General features: G+C 36.5%; 1 protein-coding gene and 1 pseudogene across 1 annotated transcript in view; one reads left to right on the forward strand and one right to left on the reverse strand.

The window, feature by feature from the left end:
• The window catches only part of KLHL1 (kelch like family member 1), a 342,020-nt gene that overhangs the window by 312,696 nt on the left and 12,082 nt on the right, over positions 1–17,242 (reverse strand). The gene's annotated exons all lie outside the window — the stretch shown is intronic.
• Positions 8,160–11,025, forward strand: LOC118981806 (S-phase kinase-associated protein 1-like; annotated as a pseudogene).

Here is a 17,242-nt window from a genome sequence, read left to right on the forward strand (position 1 = left end):
AACTCTTCCCCACGCTTTCCCCATCCTATGGGAAAAGTAAGGCCAAGGCACCTCCAGGTCTCATCTTCCAAAGATCATGAAAGGGCATCTGTGAGGATTTACCACTCAGGATTAGATAGAGAGAAAGAAAGGGGTGTGGGGCTTATAGCAACCAGGACTTATATCTTGGCAGATCAAGTCACTGCTTACAACAAGGGCCAAGCAAATATTTCAGCTAGTGGCTTCCCCTAGGTGTAGAGTTGAGCTAGTTGCCCCATTTCACAAGAGAATTCAGTTGTCAGTTTTGCATGATTCGAGTTCCTAACCAAGAGGCTCTACTGACTGTGAAATTCACTCTGTGGCCCCACAGATCAGGGAAGCAAGTTCAAAGTTCCACCTAACTGCTAAGCACATTTTACAGCCCACCAGGGTGGGAGAGAAAATTTGCAGCCCTATCCAGCTGGTGAACATAGTCTCTAGTCTCACCCTACCAGGAAGCCTAGTCAGAGAATCCAGGCAGGCCTGGAGCCCATCATAGAGACCTGTGAGGGAAGGGAGCCAAGCCAGCAGCCTTACCCAACTGTTGAGCATAGTTCTTGGTCCCCGGTAGCCAAGAGACTTGAACAGTGACCTTGGGCAGCCTGAGAACTTACCTTATGCCCAGTCTACAACCCCACCCAGCATCACAGCCTAGCCTATAGCCCTGCTTAATTGATGTACACAGATGGTGGCTTTGCCTGAACAAGGAGTGTGGCTGGTGTCTTTGTTAAGTCATGGTACATAGACTGTAGCCTCAACCAATTTAGGAGCACAGACAGTAACTCTGCTTGTCCTTGAAACAGAGTCTGCAGTCTCAACTAACTTCAGGATACAGCTGAGAATCTTTTCAATCAGAGAGCTCAGGAAGTAACCTGAACAATAGGGAAAAATAATCAATGGGCTACTCAACTGTGAAGCCCAGCTGCGGCCCTGTCCAATTCTGCAGCAAAGCCCAGGGTACCCGCTGACTGGAGAGTAGATCCTGAGTGCAATTGCAGGGTCTAACTAGTAACAACACCCAGCCAGAGAAGACAACCTGGAACTCCACAGAGCCCCTCTAGTGGCCCTACATGATAGCAGAGCAGAGTCAGCAGCCCTGCCCTACCAGGAACCCACACAGCAACCCCACTTGAATGCAGAGCCCAACCAGCAGGCCACCCAACTGTGAAGTGCAGCCAGTGACCCTCCTCCCCACTCCACTCTGATCTCAGGTCATGGGCAGTGGCCTCACCCAACTAAGGACCTTGGTAGAAAGCCCAGCCTGCCTGAGGGCAATACCAGCGAACCCATCCAGTACCCCAAGCTGAGCAGACTGGTAAAGGTCTTTCTCTGCTAAAGCAGACCCATAAAGTCTGGAACAGGAGACCACTAACTCAAATGTGGATGTCAACACAAGGAGGCAAGAAGCACAAAGACCTGGATAGACATGACTCAAACAAAGGAAACTAATAAAATTCTAATAACCGGCCTTAAAGAAATGGAGAACTATGAACTGGCTGTGAAGGAATTCAGAATATTCCTCTTAAAGGATTTTAGTGAATACAAAACACATAGACAGCCAACTAAATAATATTTTTAAAAACAAGGCATAAAGCGAACGAGTTCAACAAAAATATAGAAACCATCAAGAAACTAAAAAGGTGGCGAGGCTTCCATACTCATTTTATGAGGCCAGTTTTACCTTAATAGTGCAGTGACAATTAAATGTAAGGAATGAGAAAAAACTATTTTATAGAACTCTCTTGGTATCTTAGGATAGTTTGATGTGCTTATTTGTTATACTATATAGTTCTGACTGATTGTCTCTCTCACATTATTTTCTGGGCAGCTTCAATATAAACAAAAGGCCAACAGACAACATTATAGTCAATGCAGAATAAGGACATTCAGGTCAACAACAGAGGCCACAGACCACGGTAGCCCCCTGATTATAATGGAGCTCAGAGTTCCTTCACAGCCCTTCATAAGATCTTAGCCTGGTCAATGAACAAGCTGGGGCAAAAGTAGGTTTACAGTTGTGAGTATGTGAAACACAGATTTTATTCTTGTACTATTATTTCGTAATTATTATATTATTTTCCATCCAAACAACTGTAAACCTACTTTTGTCTCACCCTATCTTACTGTGCTGTGCCATTTCATTTACTGATAATAATGCTCTTGGGTAGAAAGGCCTGAGGGTAGTCACCTGGGTTTTTCAAAAAGCTTCCCACACGCATTGCCCCTTCCTAAACCAGTGTTCCAGCAGAACTGAACCTTCTGGTTCTTTTTACAATTGCTGGACACCCTTCAGCATGGGCCTGGGGTGCGGCTCTTATAGGTGAGAAGGATGGGGGCCTTTGGGTTTGCAGGCTCATTTTCATTAGTGAATCTAAAACGTAAGAGTGTAAATTTAAAGGTGGGAAGAGGAACAAAAAAAAAACAAGTGGCCCAAATGGTCACTTACAGAAATCCATTAAGATCTAAACCCCCGGAGCCCCTGTGCGGGAAGGTGGCCTGGCTCTGCATCTAGTCTTTTGGCTGATGGTATAACTTAGCCTTACTTGAAGGTGGGCGCCTCTTTGAAATGGGTGCCTGATCAAAATGGGTGTCTGGGTGATCTAAGCTTGAGTCAGGTTCTTGCTTTACAAAAAGAAAAACCATCTGTTAGTGCCTACACTACGATTACCTATTTATGGTGATGCTGGCGTAGAGCAACACACTGCTGTCAATGGCACACAAGTTTAGCACAGAGAATTGCAGTAGTAGACTCTTCCATCTAATTTGTGTACGTGAACTCTATGATGTTCACACGAGGAAGAAATTGCCTAAGGAAGCATTTCTCAGAACATATCGCCTTGGTTAGGCAGCACGTGACTGTATGGCTCTTTTTCTTTTTAAAAATATTTTATTTATTTATTTTTAGAGAGAGGGGAAGGGAAGGAGAAAGAGTGGGAGTGAAACATCAATGTGTGGTTGCCTCTCACGTGTCCCCTACTAGGGACCTGGCCTGCAACCCAGGCATGTGCCCCGCCGGACTGGGAATCGAACCAGCGACCCTTTGTTTCACCGGCCCGTGCTGAATCTACTGAGCTACACCAGCCCGAGCTGTATCGCTCTTTTTTAAATATTTCATGTAGGACTTTACCAAATTTTGATACGGAATATATGTACTATTTTCAAAGTTCATATTTTATAAATGCACTTTTTGCAAATTTTAGCTTATTAATTTAAAAACACAATAACAATAAAATTCAATGGACACATCATGAACAGAGAAAACAATCTTATAATCTCTTGGTGACAAATGTAAAAATGTGGCATTTGACTTAAAGTGTTATTTTCTCATCTTACAAAGAAACTTACATGTATAAACATGCATATATTTTTGTTTTTAATTTTTACTATATTGTCATCATATCTCACACATTATTTTTAATACATTTTACACAAGTGTTTATGAATTGCTTTATGCACTTGATGCTAGTATTATCTGAGATATTCTATATTTATTCATTCTTTTCTTGTTTTACATGATATATTTTGAAATATATTTACATATAATATTTTATAAAATATATTTTACATGATGAATACAAAATAATTTTTTATCATTTGTTTATTGATGAACAAACATGGAGTATGAGTGTTCCTTAACTTCTATTCATTTTATTTCTGAAGGATATTTATTAAAAATCTGTATTTCTGAATTTTAAAACTTGTATATTTTTTATGTCAATAGATATTGTCTCACTGGTCCATCTCCGCACCCCCAACTACAGCAAATGACATTCTCATTAGCAACAAAGTATTATTGATTATTTCTAGCCCTAGATATTATAATTATATAAATTTAAACCATTTATCTGATTAATAGTGACTTGAGCAACATAATATAATTTCTATTTTATATATACATTTGTTATTGGGAACAATTAGCCTTTTCCATACAAAGCTTTCATAATTATAATTTTAAGAAATTGTAGCTTTGTAATTTCAAGTAGAACATTCTTTTTTATTGTTGTTTTATTTTAGTTGTTCCAATTTTTCCCCCATAGCTCTCCCCTACCCTGCCCATTCTCCTTTTTCCACAGTTAATCCCCACACTGTAGTCCGTGTCCATGGTCCTTTATACATGTTCCTTCACTAGACCCTTCCCCTTCTTTACCCCATTATCCTTTTCCGCCCTTCCCTCTGGTCACTGTCAGTCTGTTCCTTGTTTCTCTGCCTGTGGTTCTATTTTGCTCATTTGTTTTGTTCAATAGGTTTCACTTATAGATGAGATCATAGGCATTTGTCTTTTGCTGCTTGGCTTATTTCACTTAGCATAATATTCTCCAGTAACATCTATGCTGTCACAAATGGTAAGAGTTCCTTCCTTCTTTCTGTTGTGTAGTATTCCAAAGTGTTTGATCCACTCATTTACTGATGGGCATTTAGGCTGTTTCCAGCACTTAACTATTGTAAATAATGCTGCTATGAACATTGGGGTGCATACGTTCTTTTGAATTGGTGTTTCAGAATTCTTAGGGTAAAATCCCAGGAGCGGGATTACTGAATCAAAGGTAGTTCTATTTTTAGATTTTTGAGAAAACTTCATACTGTTTTCCACAGTGGATGTACTAGTCTGCATTCCCACCAACAGTGTACTAGGGTTCCCTTTTCTCCATATCCTTACCAGCCCTCGTTAATTTATTAATGATGGCCATTCTGACCCATGTAAGATGATGTTTTAATCTGAGGTTTTTATTTGCATCTCTCTGATGACTAGTGACATTCAAGCATTCTTTTGTACATCTTTGGGCCCTCTGTATGTCAAGTGGAACATTCTTTTTATAAAAAGTTTAAGGGTGTTATCCCTGGCTGGTGTAGCTCAGTGGATTGAGTGCTGGCCTGTGAACCAGAGGATCGCAGTTCGATTCCCAGTCAGGGCATGTGCCTGGGTTGCAAGCCAGTTCCCAGGAGGGGACTCACGAGAGGCAACCATACAATGCTATTTCTCTCCCTCTCTCCTTCTCTTCCCCTCTAAAGATAAATAAATAAAATATTTTAAAGAAGTAAAAAGAAAAAAGTTTAAATGTCAGAGTTTCTTTGTCTGAAGAAATCAAATTCCCAAATAATTCCCAATGTACTCTAATACATTCAATTAAGTTTATCTGCACATTTAAATATAGTATTTTAAAGAAAGCTATACTTAACCCCATAATATAATTATAGTCAATAAGAAATGAGAGATGGGTGGGAGTAATAGACAGAAAACTGTACTTGAAAAATAATTAAATAATTTTTACAAAAAGAAATGATAAGAAAGATAATTCCTGAGACTGTGGCAATCACTGACTTTTCAAATGTTGATGCATTCCTCTGATATCCTTGTGTTGGAAAGGTTGATGATACTGTATCAGCTCACTCTGGCTATTACACTTCCCAGTGGCTAAATCCTAGACCAATGTAATTCTTCAACCTAGTTTAAAATTGAGTAAATGTGAGTGAAATATAAAGTTACCCATAAATTCTTTATTAAAGAAGTAATGTAGGGATCATTTTAACTCATATATTGAACTCAACATAGAATATACAGGCAGATGTCTGAATAGTCAAAACTTTTTTGAAGTACAGCTAACAACACATACTATTAAGTTCCCTGAGGCCCAAGCTTTTAACACTACCTACTTGTTCCAATAGCCTTCCTTTCAAGTAAAATAATGTGCTGAATATTTCAGAAGCTTTGTACACTCTGGGGAAGTTATTTATCACCTAAAACTAATATAATTTTAAAAGCATATTTTACTTTAAGTGTTTTTGTGAGCTTTGTAATTGTATACACCTATTTGTAAATTTTATGAAACTCATTGAATATGTAACTGTTTAAGCTGGAATTGCTTTTCTATTTCTTGGCTTTTTAGGATGCATCTTACTCTTTGTGTTGGGTAAAGAGGTCCCTTTAAAGGTTAAATCAACCTTTTATGTTCTGCAGTCATAATTCTATTCAAGGGTAGCTTCATGTGTGTGGACCTGTGTTCAGAAGGGTTCTATGTTTCATGTTGTATTGTCTCTGCCTTTAAGTTCTTAGTAATTTTAATAATTAATAATCATTTAGTAATTAACCATTGGTAATTTAGTAATTAATAATTTTCATTTTGTACTGGGCCTGTTCATAAAAACAGGCCCAGTTAATAACCCCACCCTCTTACCTATTAAAACATCTCTCAAATGTTTGATGAAATGTATGTTGGTCATAATCAACCTTCCTGGGGCTATCTGTAAAATAAACACAAATGTACCAACTTTTCACTATCATCACATATGGAACTACATCCAGTTTCACTCACATGCCACCTGTATCATCCCTGACCATCACATAGAATGCAAGCCTCACTACTTATTCTGTTCTTTTAGAATCTCATACACATAAGGACATACATTCTTGCCTTTCCAAGCTTCCTGAGACTCTCAGTCTGAAACTTGCATTATCCCTTTCAAAAGGATAGTGCAAGGGTGTTTCATACATCATTTGCTTCCCTTGCACCCTTCTAATCATAGGTTGTTCATTGTCCTCACAAGCCTGGCGCCTGGAGGTAGTGTCTAGAAATGCCTACCACCGCGTAGTGCACCTATACTATGAGTCTTGCATCCTCAGGAAGCCAAGTCATTCAGTTTTGAAGACTCAAGTGAATTGCCTAGTATACCTGATGTTGCTCTTTTTTTAAGATTATCTGATATTTATTCCTACTGTTCAAATTACAGTTGGCAAACAATATTAAATTAGATTCAGGTTTAGTGACTTAGAGATTTATAAAACTTACAAAATGATCACCTAGATAAGTCTAGCATCTTTGTCCTCTGATATGTGAAGACACTGAGACCTCTCAATTTCAACTATATTCCTGGGCATAATTAATCTTTCATGCATGGCTCATCACACAAAGTAGCTCCTTCTCCCAGCTCCTTCAACTCCACATCTTCATCCCAAGTTACTAACTCATGGCCATAGATTTGATTCTGTCACTGTTCAGCTCTATTCTTCATGTGAAATCTTAAGATCCAACATATTCTCTACTACAATAGAACTAAATTTTAAGTTCCGTAATTGCTTTACCCCTCTAGAACTACTCCACATGGACTGTAGATATTAACATATTTATGCCATCTTCTTACTGAACTCAGATTGTTCACAGAAATAATTATTTCTTTCCCTTTAGTCTCTGGCATCATCCACTTTGTAGAACAACAACAACAAAAATCCATTTGTTTGTCCATCCAAAATTGTAGGCATCTTCTTACCTCTCTACCTCTTTTACAGTTAAACTTTCAGTTAATTGGCAATTGGAGCAATTTATTTTTTAAATGTTTTCTTCCCTCTGTGTCTTTTCTTAGTAATAGTTTCTTACTAGGATTGTTGTTTTACCCTTTTAACATGGCTGTCTATGTTGTTTTACCTCTCCTTTCTTTGGTCCATCTTAGATATGTTAATGGAAAAAAAATCAGCTAGGTTCATTGTCTTATAGTCATCACAAGTAAAACCCAAGGTCTTAATTATGATCTTGAAGGCCCCTCATTGTCTGATGATGGTCTATAACCTCACTCATATCACCTGACATTGTATCCTGGCATAAGCATGCTAATTTACTTCCTTTTTTTCCTAATAAGAAACTGTAAACACTGATGTTGGTCTTTATTAAGACCCTTTTGAAGCTTTCCTTTTCTGTACCTTGAAAAGTCTCTCTAATATGTGTGTATTTTGTATAGCACAGGTTACATTTTTATAATACTTATTAGTTAAATTTTATTATTAATTTTTATTTTGTGAAAAAAGGAATTTTTCTATACCTCTTTTTATCAAAGAAAGCAGGCATATTGTCTGGAAAGTTATAACTGATTTAAAATAGCCTCCATTGAGTGAAGGAATAGTTTTTATATAGTGTACATTTGGCTCAGAATAAACCTTAAGTGTACCAAATGAAGCTCAATTCATATCTTAAGAAGCTAAAGTGCAGCCTAATTCATGCTGCTATGCTAAGAGTCAAGGTAATTCAACCACAAGAAAAGATCCCTGTCTTTTGCAGTGGCAAGGCCTGAATACTTCAGCTATAATGTATTTCTTGCCCTCTTCCATTCATATTCCAATGAGAAAATGACATTAAAAAACAATTTAATTAACAATGGTGACATTTTCCCGTACAGGTAGAGTTTACCTGTATTTCTTTTTTTTAAATTTAATTCTTGTTCAAGTACAGTTTTCTGTCTTATATTCCCAGCCCTTCCCCCCCCACCCCGTGTTCCCTCCCTCCCTCCCTCCCATTTCCGCCCCCACCTTAGTTATTGTCCATGTGTCCTTTATACTTGTTCATGTGAGTCCATCCCCTTTTCCCCTGTGATTCTCTCCCCTCTCCCCTCTGGACCCTGTCAGCCTGTTCCGTATTTGAGTGTCATTGGTCATATTTTGCTTGCTTGTTTGTTTTGTTGTTTAGATTCTTGTTAGCGGTGATATCATATGGTATTTGTCTTTCACCGCCTGGCTTATTTTGCTCAGCATAATGCTTTCCAGTTCCATTCACGATGTTGCAAAAGGTAGGAGCTCCTTCTTCCTTTCTGCAGCATAGAATTCCATTGTGTAAATGTACCATAGCTTTTTGATCCAGTCATTTACCGATGGGCATCTAGGTTGCTTCCAACTCTTGGCTATTGTAAATTGTGCTGCTATGAACATCGGGGTGCATAGGTTCTTTTGAATTGGTGCTTCAGGGTTCTTAGGATATACTCCTAATAGTGGAATTGCTGGGTCAAAAGGCACGTTCATTTTTAGTTTTCTTAGAAAATTCCATACTGTTTTCTATAGTGGTTGTACCAGTCTGCAATCCCACCAACAGTGAACTAGGGTCCCCTTTTCCCCACAACCTCTCCAGCACTTGTTGTTTGTTTCTTTGTTTATGATAGCCATTCTGACTGGTGTAAAGTGGTATCTCATTGTGGTTTTAATTTGCGTCTCTCTGATAGCTAGCGATATCGAGCATCTTTTCATGTGTCTCTGGATCCTCTGTATGTCCTCCTTGGGGAAGTGTCTATTCAAGTCCTTTGCCCATTTTTTAATTGGTTTGCTCGTCTTCTTTCAGTGGAGTCGTGTGAGTTCTTTGTATATTTTGGAGATTAAACCTTTGTCTGAGGTATCATTGGCAAATATGTTTTCCCAAACAGTTGCTTCTCTTTTTATCTTGATACTGTTTTCCTTAGCCATGCAGAAGCTTTTAATTTTGATGATATCCCATTTGTTTACTCTTTCCTTTATGTCCCTTGCTCTAGGGGATGTATCAGTAAAAATATTGCTGCATGGAATATCTGAGATTTTCCCGCCAATGCTCTCCTCTAGGACTTTAACGGTTTCACGACTTATACTTAAGTCTTTTATCCACCTTGAATTTATCTTGGTGTATGTTGTAAGTTGGTGCTCGAGTTTCATTTTTTTTGCATGTAGCTGTCCAGTTCTCCCAACACCATGTGTTGTATGCAGAAAACTACACAACACTGAAGAAAGAAATCAAGGAAAACACAAGCAAATGGAAACATATACCATGTTCATGGATTGGAAGAATTAACATCATCAAAATGTCCATACTACCCAAAGCAATTTACAGATTCAATGCAATACCTATTAAAGTACCAATGGCATATTTCACAGACATAGAACAAACACTTCAAAAATTTATATGGCACCATAAAAGACCCCTAATAGTAGCCGCAATGTTGAGAAAGAAGAACAAAGTAGGAGGGATCACAATACCTGATATCAAACTGCATTACAAGGCCACTGTAATCAAAACAGCCTGGTACTGGCATAAAAACAGGCACATAGACCAATGGAATAGAACAGAGAGCCCAGAAATAAACCCAAATCTCTACAGTCAATTAATATTCGACAAAAGGGGCAATAACATAAAATGGAGTAAAGATATCCTCTTCAGCAAATGGTGTTGGGAGAACTGGACAGCTACGTGCAAAAAAAAAGTTTACCTGTATTTAAAACTTAGATTTTCTAAGGCTGAATCCAGTTTTCCTTCCACTACGGCATGAGTGCCAATATATTAAAATAGGGCAAACAATATTAACTTATAAAAATTCATAATTTTTATAGATCATACATATATTCAGTGTGTGGCATTATAAAGATTTTTCTGGAGTTTACTGATACGAATTTATTATTTTTTTATTTATTTGTTTTTAGAGAGAGGAGAAGGGAAGGAGAAAGAGATGGGGAGAAACATCACTGTGTGGTTGCCTTTTGTGTGCCCCTTGCCAGGGTCCTGACCTGCAACTTACGAATGTGCTCTGACTGGGAATCAAACTGCAACACTTTGGTTTGCAGGCCTGCTCTCAATCCGTTGAGCTACACCAGCCAGACCACTGAGAATAATTTAAATGTTTAGAGGGACCTTGTTCTCTGCCTTTCCTTCTTGTCTCTGCTGACACTGCCATGTTCTACTCAAGACCAATTTCTACTGAGCACCAAGTCTTCAAGTAAGTTGCAGAGTTGTGATGGAGAGATATTTGAAGTTGATGTTGAAATTGCCAAACAATCTGTGACTGTCAAGACCATGTTAGAAGATTTGGCAATGGATGATGAAAGTGATGATGACCCAGTTCTTCTATCAAATGTTAATGCAGCAATATTACAAAAGGTCATTCACTGGTGCACTCACCCCAAGGACGACCTGAGGATGATCCTCAGGATGACCTCCCGAGGGTGATGAGAACAAAAGAAAATGAAACAATGATATTCCTGTATGGGACCAAGAATTCCCGAAAGCTGACCAAGGAACACTTTTTGAACTTATTCTGGCTGCAAACTATTTAGACATCAAAGGTTTGCTTGATGTTACTTTCAAGACTGTTGCCGATATGACCAAGGGGAAAACCCCTGAAGGGATTCACAAGATCAACATCAAAAACTACTTTACTGAAGAAGACACAACCGAGGTACACAAAGAGAACCTTGGTGCAAAGAGTTGTGAATTTCTGTCACTGACACTGTAACACTGTAAGAATTGTTCCAAATACTAGGTTCACTGCTCTGTTTAGAATTGTTAACATTACACAAATGGTAGACAAATGCAGCAACAAATCAACTGTATTAGCAGAGTACTGCTCTCACTGCATGTGTAGTTTGGGTACAGACTCCAAACCTGTGGCCGAGTTTCTTCCAGTATGATCAAAGAGTTTCTTTTCTCTTTGTTCTGAATAAAACTGAGTTGTGGGTTCTCTCTGGTAAAAAAAAAATGTTTACTTTATTCAGATAAAAATTTGGTATGAGGCAAATAAAAGTATGTGAGTGAATAAAGGAGTAAGGACAAACACAAGTCAGTTTTCAACTTTGGTAAACATTCCAATAGATCTGTCAATTTGCAGAAATAAAAAAATGTATTCAAAAAATTTTAAGGTATATCTTTGGGAAAACTCTATAATGACATAAATTGAATTTTACAATTAAAAAGTGTTCTTCTGATAATAAATCTTTTGAAAAATTACAGGCTGTTGCTAGGAGAATAATTATACGTAAATATTTTATATCTGTTAGTACAACAAGATAAAGTAGAAAATAAGCTGTTTTTCCTGTGTGTGAAAATACGTTTAGTGGTTCTTCCGAGTTGTCTGGTAAAGTACAAAGTGAAGTCAGAGAAGGGGACAGCATAGCTCATTCCTTTCTGTGTCATTAAGGCAAAGCTCGTGGATAATATTGCTTCTCCTCTAAGACTGGCAATGGAGATAGTTTCCACTGACTTGTGATACAAGTCCCTTGTGCTCACATGATAAGCATTTTTGAACTCTCTTTGCAGAAATCCTTACTGTAAAGCTGCACATTCTTCCTTCTCTATTTCTCTTTTCCTGCCAAGAGCAAGGCAGTGAAAGACTCAATGCAAGTATTTCATTATCAAGTTAAGCAAAACAAATGCCATATACCAAACTAAAAGTATGTTTGACTCCAATATATGATTCAAGATAATTTAGAATCAATTTTCTATTCAAAGTATAAATAATCAATACAATGGATAATTTATCTGACTTATAGATAAAGGTTAAAGAGATATACACCATACAATGAGATTTGTTGGCTCATCATAACATTTTTCCTTCAGTCATAGTGTTTGATGACCAGTCATTTATTTTTTTTCTATGGCATACATATCTCATATGGCCATTACAAAAACTACGTATTCATTTCCTATTTATCTAGTTATATTTTGTGACCCTGATAACACACTATAATGATTAATGTAGATTCAAAATACATCAGAAAGTCAGAAAGTGTTATTCCTGAAATTTGTTCATTTGTTTCAAAGTTGTTTTGTTTTTCTAGGTCCTTCAAATTTTTCAAGGAACCTTTAGAATGATCCTTTCAAATTTTAATTAAAAAATAAAGAGACGTTTCTTTAGAGAAACGTCTAAATAAAGAGAATATGTATAATCTACAGATCAATTCTGGTAGAAAAAACTTCTTTTTTATGAAATATTTTATGGTTGTTCTAATACAGTTGTCCCTATTTTCCCCTTTGTTCTCCTCCACCCAGCCCAACCCCACTCCCACAGTCAGTCCCCATCCTGTTGTCCATGTCCATGGGTCACTCTCACATGTCCTTGGACTAGGCCCTTTCCCTTCTTTTCCCTCTTTTTGTCCCCCTTCCAACTCCTCTCTGGTTACTGCCAGTCCGTTCCTTGTTTTCATGCTTCTGATTCTATTTTGATCATTAGTTTGTTTTGTTCATTAGGTTTATTATAGTTAAGATCATATGGTATTTGCATTTTACCACCTTATTTCACTTAGCCTAATATTCTCTAGTTCCATCAATGCTGTCCCAAAAGGTAGGAATTCTTTGTGGGGTTTTTTGCTGCATAGTTTTTCATTGTCCCATAAGCAGCACAGTTTTTTTATCCACTCGTGTACTGATGGGTACTTAAGCTGTTTCCAGTACCTGGATATTTTAAATAACACTGCTGTGAACTAAGTTCTTTTGAATTAGTGTTTCAGGATTCTTAGGATACAATCCCAGTATTCGAGTCACTGGGACAAAAGGCCATTTCATTTTCAGTTTTTTGAAGAAGTTTCATAGTATTTTCCATATTGGCTGCATCAGTTAATTCCCAACAACAGTGCACTAGGGTTCTGCATACTTGTCAGCCTTTGTTTGCTGATTTGTTAATGATAGCTATTCTGACCAATGTGAGGTGGTGTCTCATTGGGGTTTAAATTGCCATCTCTCTGATGACTAGTGATGTTATGCATCCTTTCATATGTTTATGGACCATCTGTATGTCCTCCTTGGAGAAGTGCTGATTCAGGTCCTTTGCCCAGTTTTTAATTGGACTGTGTCTTTATAGTGTTGAGTCATATGAGTTTTTTATATGTTTTGGAGATCAGACCTTTGTCTAATATATCATTAGCAAATATGTTCTCTTGTACCATAGATTCCCTTTTCATCTTGAGGATGGTTCTTTAGCCATGCAAAAGCTTATTAATTTCTTATAGCCCCATTTATTTATGTTTTTCTTTATTCCCTTGCCTTAGGAGATATACCCACAAAATATTGCTGTGTAGGACACCTGAAATTTTACTGCCTATGTTTTCCTCTATGACTTTTGTAGTGTCACAACTTATATTTACATCTTTTATCCATATTGACTTTATTCTCGTGTGTGGTTTAATTTGGTGGTCTAATTTCATTTGTTTGCATCTACCTGTAGACTTCTGGTAACACCATTTATTGAAGCTATTGTTTTCTATTTTCAAAGACGGACCACATGATGTGACACAAAACAAGCCTCAACAAATTTAAGAAAATTGAAATCATATCAAGCATATTGGATCACAATGGCTTTTAACTAGAAAACAACCTGAAGGAAAAAAACTCAAAAGCATTCAAATACAAGGATACCAAATATCATGTTATTAAACAACAAATGGGTAAGCAATGAGATTAAAGAAGAAATCAAAAAGTATTTTTGGCATCCCAAAACCTATGGAACATAGTAAAGGCAGTCCTGGGCGAGAAGTTCATAGAAACACAGGCATACTTAGAATGGTAGAAAAATCTCAAATAAACAACATAACCCTCTACCTACAAGAATGAGAGGAACAAAAACAAAGCCCAGAGTGAGTAGAAGAAAGGAGACAATCAAGATCAGAGCAGAAATAAATGATGAGAGACCAAAAAAAAAAAAAACATCTCAAAGGATCCATAAGTCAACAAGGCTGGTTCTTTGAAAAGATAAACAAGCCTTTAATCAGACTCATCAAGATAAAGAGAAAGGACCCAAATAAAATCAGAAACAAAAGAGAAGAAATATAAAGGATAGCACAGAAATAAAAAGGACTTGTAAGAAATTACTATGAACAACTATATGACAAGAAATTTGAAAACCTGGGTAAAATGGACAAATTTCTAGAAACATACAATCTTCTAAAACTGAATGAAGAAGAAGCAGAAGCCTGAATAGACAGATAACAACTAGTGAAATTGAAGCAGTAATAAAAAAAAAAAACCTCCTGGCATACAAAACCTTAAGCCAGATGGTTTCATAGACAAATTTTAACAAACATTTAAAGAACTAACACCTATCCTTCTCAAATTATTCCAAAAAATTCAACAAGGGGGAAGACTTCCAAAGTCTTTTTACAGAGGCAATATTGTCCTGGTTTCAAAACCAGATAAAGACACAACAAAGAAAGAAGACTGCATGCCAATATTTCTGATGAACATAAATGCTAAACTCCTCAACAAAATATTGGCACACTGGATCCAGCAATACATTAAAATGATCATAATCTGTGATCAAGTAGGATTCATCATAGGGATGCAAGGATGGTACGATATTTGCAAATCAATAAGCGTTACACACCACATAAATAAAATGAAAGACTAAAATCACACAATCATGTCAATAGATTTTGAAAAAGCATTTGGTAAAGTTCAGTGCCAATTTATGATAAAAATGCTCAGTAAAACGAGAATATAGGGAGCATACCTCAAAATGATTAAGCCCATACATGAGAAACCTACAGGCAACATTACACTCATTGGGCAAAAAATAAAAGCTGTCCTCTTAAGATCAGGAACAAGACAAAGGTGCTCACTTTTACCACTTTTACTCAACACAGTACTGGAAGTTGTAGCCAGCATGATCAGACAAGGAAAAGATATAAAATGTCGATTCCCAGTCAGGGCACATGCTTGGGTTGCAGGCCACTTCCAGGCAGGGGACACACGATATATTGTGTGTCCTCAGCAGAGGCAAACATACATTGATATTTCTCTTCTTCTCTCCTTCCCTTCCCCTCTAAAGATAAATAAATATAAAATTTTAAAAAGATATAAAAGGCATCCAAATGGGAAAGGAAGAAGTAAAGCTGTCATTATTTGCAGATGGCAGTGTAGATAAAAAAGCCTATAGTCTCCACCAAAAAACTACCCAACCTAATAAGTGAATTTGGCAAAATAGTAGTATATTAAGTCAATAACCAGAAATCAAAGGCAGTTTTGTACACCAGCATGAAATACCAAAAACAGAAACTAGGGAGAAAATCCACTTACTATAGCAACAAGGGAAATAAAGTTCCTGGGAATAAACAACCAATAAGGTGAAAGACCCATACTAGGAAAACTACAGAACAGTGAAGAAAGAAATTAAGGGAGATACAAATAAATGGAAGCATATGCCATGTTCATGGATTGGAAGAATTAACATCATTAAAGTGTCCATACTACCCAAAATAATCTATAGATTCAATGCAATCCCTATTAAAATGCCAATGGCATATTTCACAGATCTAGAACATATATTTCAGAAATTTATATGGAAACAAAAAATGACCCAAAATAGCTTCAGCAAATTTAAAAAAGAAGAACAAAGTAGGAAGGATCACAATATCTGGTATCAAACTATAGTACAAGGCCACTGCAAGCAAACTGTGGTACTGGCATAAAAACAGACACATAAGCCAATGGAACAGAATAGAGAGCCCAGAAACAAACCCATGTCTCTAGGGTCGATTCATGTTTGACAAAGGGGGCAGGAGCATAAAAGGGAGAATCATCATCTTAATAATGTCTTTTGATCCATGAACATAATATGTCTTTCCATTATTTATGCTTTTGCTTTTTATCAGCAGTTTTATTGTTTTCAGTGTATGGTAGGTTTTTTACATGTTCATCATAGCTATTATTTCTTCATACTTTGTTGATATTACCATAAAATATATATTTGTAATATTAATCATCAGTTGTTTTTGATAATATATTGAAATATAACTTATTTTTATTCTTTGATTCTCTATTCTAGCAAAAACTCATTGTTTTTCTTACAGATTGCACATTTTTTCTAATAAACAATTATGAATAAAAATAAACACCATATTAGTTCTTCATCTCTACATAGGTGATAAATTCTTGCATAAGTGAAAAAAGTTTTATTCTTTACTTTTCAGTATCGATGCCTTTTGTGTGTGTTTGTTTGCTTGTTTATTTTATCAAACAAATTAGTGCATCTAATATAATGTCGAATAAAGGTGGAATGAGGAGACATCCTCATTTTGTTCCAAATCTTAGCAGAAACATGTTTAGCCTTTCAATACTGATGTCAGCTGTAGGTTTTTCATGTATTTGCTTTATTAGATTGATATTTTTTTTGTTCTGAGATACACTTTCTCTGGTATTAATATATTTTAACTTTATTTTGATTAGTCTTAGAATTTTATGTCTCTGTCATCTTTTTCTACTTAACCAATATTTGTGTTTATATTTAAAGTGTACTTTTGGTAAGTACAATATAGTCGGGTCTGAGTTTTTATGCAATCTGATAATATCTACTTTTAATTATGGCCATATAGAATAGTTAGTCTTAATGTGATTATTGATATTGTAAGCTTTCAGACTATAATTGAGCTGTGCATTTCCATCTGATCTTCGTTCCTGTTTTCTTTTATTAGATGAATTCAATTATTTTATGACAGCATTTTATATATTTTTTGGATTACTAACTATTTATTGTTGTTTTGTTAATATAATGGTTACTTTGGGATGTACCATATACTTCTCAGACTACCTTCAAATCATATATTACTTCACATTTAGTGTAAAAATCTTGCAATACCATACCCACATTTCTCCCTTCCCAGGCTTAATGCTGTTGTTGCCACACATTTATGTTACACATGTGATGAAAACGTCATAACAGTCTGCTTGCTTTGTTTAACCATTAT

Source organism: Sturnira hondurensis, unplaced genomic scaffold, assembly GCF_014824575.4.
Source record: "Sturnira hondurensis isolate 20B ecotype Veracruz unplaced genomic scaffold, ASM1482457v3 Scaffold0024758, whole genome shotgun sequence".
NCBI lineage: Eukaryota > Metazoa > Chordata > Mammalia > Chiroptera > Phyllostomidae > Sturnira > Sturnira hondurensis.